The following is a 5,692-nucleotide window of genomic DNA, read 5'->3' on the forward strand; positions in this document are numbered from 1 at the left end:
TTCAATAATAATAATGAACATTTTATAATTCCTAAAAAACTCTCTACTACCAGTCCCAATGGCTTCCGTAAGTTCCGAAAATCCCACTTATGATGAGAAATTCATACTTTCAAATGAGGCATACAACATTGGATGCATGTCCTGTAATATGGAAAGGTATGTGTTATATAACCAAAAAATCTCGATTTTATATTATACGTGAGATGCAAATGTGTAATCCGAAAATTCCTTCCATGATTATGAATTTAATTCTTCAAATGACACAGACCATATAACCAGTATTTCATTGGGTGTTTCCCCTTCATAACTAAATGAAAAGGTACAAATTATTTAACAAGAAAAAGTATCTCAATTTTTTACAAGGCACTTCTGTCTTGTAAATATAAGTGAACATTTGACCTCCAAGCAGTAGCTGAAGAAGAGAGAACATAATAGGCAAGATACCAGTCAATCGAATTTACTGACAAGAACAAGCAGAAGGCTAAAAACACAGACCAAAGCTTTTGGAAATAGACCTCATGAATCCATTGCTTCACTAACTACATTTTGTATTGCCTATCATCTGCAGACACAATTGATTACTGATACAGTCACCCTCCACTTCAAGACAAATTTTATATAGTGTATTCATATAATTATAAATTCTCAATGGAAAATACACTAGGTGCAAGTTAAGCTTGAAAAATGGACACTTCAAATCAGAACTGACCTCCTGCAGATGAATCATGTACAAAAAAACTTGCAGCAACTATCAGATAGCAAAGAAGAAGTATTAGTCCCTTAAAATAGTGGGAAGTTCCTTCCTGCAAAAAAAAGCATTTGCAGCATATAAGAATGTGTATATAAAATTAACAAAAGTTAATAATAATAATAATTACGAAAGAAAATGGAATCCATAACAATTAAAGGAAAACTATTAGCACAAACTTGTTTAAAACACAAGAGGTGAACAAGACAACTCAAAAAGATGTTGAAATATACAATTTCGGAATTTCCCATCATCCAGCTTAAATTAGAACCCACCATGGCATATATTATTAAAAATGCTTCCTTCTCTTATAAAAATTTGACTAAATCATGGAGATTTGCTTTTCTATCACTGAAATACAAACCTGCAGCATTAAGGCTACTACTAAGACGGATACAACAAGTGTAGTTGTCTCAAAAGCTGAAAGTTTAAGTCCATAGCTTGCCCCATAATCCAACCAAGGACTACAGAAAAAGGAATCTGCAGCAATATAATAATGGTTTTAGCAAATATTGATCAAATAAAATAAAATAAAAATCTTCAATGAAGTAATCCTAAACAGCACAATCATCAATACTATCTCAAAGGGATGCCAGTTTTTGGTGCTAAACAAACAGATAATAATAGACTTAAAATTACTATCTCACCAACATCTTCAACGTGTATCCCTACTTGTACATTTCTATTCTTTCTTTTCTCTAAATTAATTTGTCTCAAAGGTTTCTTACTCAAGCTGCAATGAACATCACATCACAGGCAGCAAAGATCACCCAAACCAAATTCATGTTAAAAGGTATTAACAGGAGCATATCATTGAAGGTGTAAATGACATAAGTTTCAGACAGATGATGCAACAAGAGCTGTGCAGAAAGTAGAAATTACTCATGATCAATATGATCATCACCAGCTCTCTTTTCCAGTTAAAATTTTTATCCATTGCTGAGAGACAGCCAATGTGGTGCAAAACACAACTTTGAAAGAGCTTTAATTCCCAAACTCTGGCAGACGACGGGCCTTGATATGAATTGAGATGTCTGTTATATGCACCAATTACTAACATATTTTTTAACTACAAACGACATTGTAGCTAAACTTCAAGCAACCAAAAAAAATAATACATTTACTATCTTGAGGAAGCTATAACACAAAGTGACTCATCAATAACATAATGATATATTGACAGTTGAAAAATCTCCAAGCATTTGCTTCCCTCAAATATTGGTTCCAAGGTAATTTAGATTAAACTGTACAAATACTAACCATAAATAACTCTTATTTTTTGGAAGTAAAAAATTTAAAGTGGAAATTAAAAGGAACTCATATTGTTAATACCTACCACAAACAAAGCTATCTGCGTTGATGCTCCTATTGAGACTTCTAATGTTATGTCCTGTGGAGAAGCTCAAATTGTTAATACTCATTCTAAAAAGAAACTGTTAAAAGTGAATGTTAGAAAGCTTACAAGCTTATCTTTTATGGCAAACGTGATAGCACTTGCATGATCTACAGCATTCCCCACAAGTGGGAGCAAAATAACACTAATAAATGAAAGTGGAATATTCAATGCAATAGATGTTCCCAGCAAAACAATCACCCAATCAGAAAGTTGATAAATCAATTTCTTTTTATAAGTAAATAATTTCATTAGAAAAGGATAAGAGGGGACGCATATAAGGATGTGTGATCCCTTTTCAAAGAATACAAATCATAGGGAAAGAGAGTAAAAAAATCAATAAAAGACATCGAAGGGTTGCTGCCTAGCACATGCATCCAATCACATAAAGACTGCAAATTATGTTCTTTGATTATAAAAGTAGGGAAGATCCACTTATTTTTTTCGTATTACAGATTCTTCATGACACATAGAGGCACGGCTCACACACCTTGGCTGCTCTATGACAGGACATTAAAGAAGCAAATGATCAATAGATTCCACGCTGCTCTAACACACACAATACCAACCATCATCAAAAGCCTCCTACAAAGATTATTGAATGCCAAGAATTTTGCAAGAGTTTGCAGTCCATACAAAGTATGCCACCTTTCGAGGAGCCTTAGCCATCTAGGTGCTCTTCCACGGGAAGAAAGAAATTGTGGAACCCATAATGGCATTATAGAACAAATTAACCTCAAACATCCATTTTTTTTCAATGACGTCTGCAAGGCACAATCATTACCTCACACAGAAGGTAAATTATCATAGAATAACTCAAAAAAAGAAGCAACTGATTCCAGCTCCCAATCCAAAAAAGCCAGAATAAAGAGGACTCTAATGTCAGATCTCTCCTTCATCTGGGTTGGCTAGATATGGCGCTACCAATGCCTCCTTGTTCACCACCAAGGTGTAAGGGTCTGGGAATTCCTTGAGAGCATTGTCACCACACCAAATTCTTGACCAAAATCTCACTCTGAACCATCTCATACCTAAAAATGTAAAAAATTTGGAGGACTCACATCCCCTGCTTATACTTTTCCACAAATCAACCCCATATGGACCCTTGAATGGTTCCATTGTCCATCCTCCCAAATTTTCACCTTGCTATTCACCAATTATACTTCTATACTGATGATTCGCAGGTGTTTGGTATCTATAAAAAAAGAGTACTTTTGTGCAGAACTATGAATTATGGGTTTTACATACGTGAGGCCATTATAAGATGTCAGATAGAAGCAAGATCTATCTGCTTTTGATGCTTATATTATAGTAATTCATAAGTCTTAGCGTTTAAATAGCTTTTGGTTTTTTGGGGGGTGATAGTGGAAAAGTTGACAGACAAGTCACCCTTACTACTTAGACCCCTCCTAGTTCAATTCTTTTGACTTTGTTGGATCATTTTCCTCGTTTGAGAATCTCCTCCCTAATTTTTAGGATTATTTTGTTATTTATATCAGGTCTAAATTATTCTAGAGTTTGTAATAGAATCATGAATTTTTTAATGGGATTTCTTGGACTATAATTTATCACTCAAATTAGGAGTTGGAAGCCTTCCTAGGTTAAATAAGAGTCAATGAGTCAAGAGCTTTGTAGCTCAACTGTTTTGCACCTTCTTGTGTTTCTAATTATCGAATTATCAACAAAAAAGATTCAAAGAGTCTTTAAAAATATGCTTCATTTTATTTAAATAATTTAACCTTGAGTGAGAGAATTATGAGTGATTTGCATTATTGAAGAGCTGTGTGCCTAGAATGTTCTTCTCATCTCTCTCTTCTTGGTCATCTTCTTCTTTGAGCTGATATTACTATTCAAGTTTGTAGTTCACACAACCCCTAAAAAAATTCTTTCTTTTCCTTCTTTACAACTCCAAACCAAATCCTTCTACTTACATATCAAACCCCAAATTAAAACCTCATATACTTTGTCTCCCAAATAACCCATCAAACGAGCTTTTTTAGGTTCTATTATTTGCTTGTTGCCTAAGAAATATTGCAACGTGCTTGTTTTCTATTTCCCTTCTTTGCCGTTCAATTATGTGTCTTCAAATCATTTAAAAAGTACAAGCCTAAACCATAATGCATAGCTCTAAACCTCAACTTTAAAACCCTAAGCCCATCATAAGCACGCCTAGAAAAGTAACCATATACCAAGCCAGCATTTGATATAAAGAAAGCAAAATAATGTTTTATGTGGTTAATTAGAGTGTCCAATTGCAATGGCTCCAAGATGTAAAAAGCGGAACCAGACTTGTTTATCTAAAAATATATAATAACAAATTTCACGGAGAAAGAAACATTAACAAGAAAATATTACCTCTATTGTATCAACTAAATATTTAGATAGGATTGAGACGCAAGTAGTTATAACCAAAAGCCAGATTACTGATTCCCATTTTGAGATTTGGGGAGCTTCGTCATCATCTGCACCCTCTTCAATCTGAATCCCTTCTTATGTTCATGCCAAATATAACATCACAAATATATATCTTTTTAATTTTATAATTTGATAGTTACAATGAGAGGGGGGAATTTGAACTCTAACATTTCAATCAAAAACACCAGAAAGTGCCAACTAATTGAGCTATAAGCCTCTTGGCTTATCATAAATTAATTAATTGAACAATGCCTCATTGTAAGTTGTAAAGACACAATAAGTCACTAAGCCAATAAAAGTCTCAATATAAGAAGGTTGTATTAAAATTATTGGTGTGGTCGGCTGAGGTGGTCTCAGTGGAGTTCAAATGTGCATTTATCCCTTTTTGGCATTAGAACTATGTTGCATTTCTCTCCAACCTAAACCAAAGAAAAAGATATGATGACTTGTATTTATGGCATTAGTAGCTACATCTTTACTATATTCTCAACTACATATTACAATGAATCCTAGTAGGGTATATATAGGGACTATAGGAGTTGTGTTAGCCCCATATAGGCTTTACAACATAATTGGGCCTCTTGAGCCTTTAGTCATAATAAAACGCATAAACCCAGTACAAATGTATTTCTAACACTAGAATCTCTACTTAGTCATTGCCCCCTATAAGGTACAACAAAAAATTTCAAAACAGTCACTGCTAGAGCAAACTATAAAACTACAACAGTAGCAATAATAACCAAGCCATACTCCCAAAATTTTGGAGTCAGCTAGCTTTGGATCTCAACAGAATAACTCGGGCCAGCCAAATATATTCTTTTTAGCAAACTATATACATTCGGCAAATACAATTGATTGGTGTACTTTGAATATGCTGCAGCAGCTACTTTTAGAGACCATTAGAAAAACCAGCCAAATGTAGAAGATGTTCAATCTCTTAATTGTATTAGTGCCAAAGATATAGAAGAGACAGCTTAAAATTGTAGAAGTCTAAACAATATCTGTTAGATGAAAAGGCTTTAACTCATCAACTTAAATTATTAAATAATATAAGTATCTTTTCAGGTTGACATTTTATAATAAATTGAAGGTTTTTTTTCTTTTTTTTTTCGTGGGGGGGGGGGGGGGGGGTGTCG

The 5,692-nt window shown here is 33.9% G+C and overlaps 1 pseudogene; it reads right to left on the bottom strand.

Annotated features, from left to right (window-relative positions):
- Nucleotides 1-201: 201 nt before the first annotated feature.
- LOC111993401 (vacuolar cation/proton exchanger 5-like) overlaps nucleotides 202-5,692 on the bottom strand; it is a 10,721-nt pseudogene continuing 5,230 nt past the window's right edge.

The sequence above is a fragment of the Quercus suber genome, unplaced genomic scaffold (genome assembly GCF_002906115.3).
Source record: "Quercus suber isolate HL8 unplaced genomic scaffold, Cork oak 2.0 scaffold_568, whole genome shotgun sequence".
Lineage (NCBI taxonomy): Eukaryota > Viridiplantae > Streptophyta > Magnoliopsida > Fagales > Fagaceae > Quercus > Quercus suber.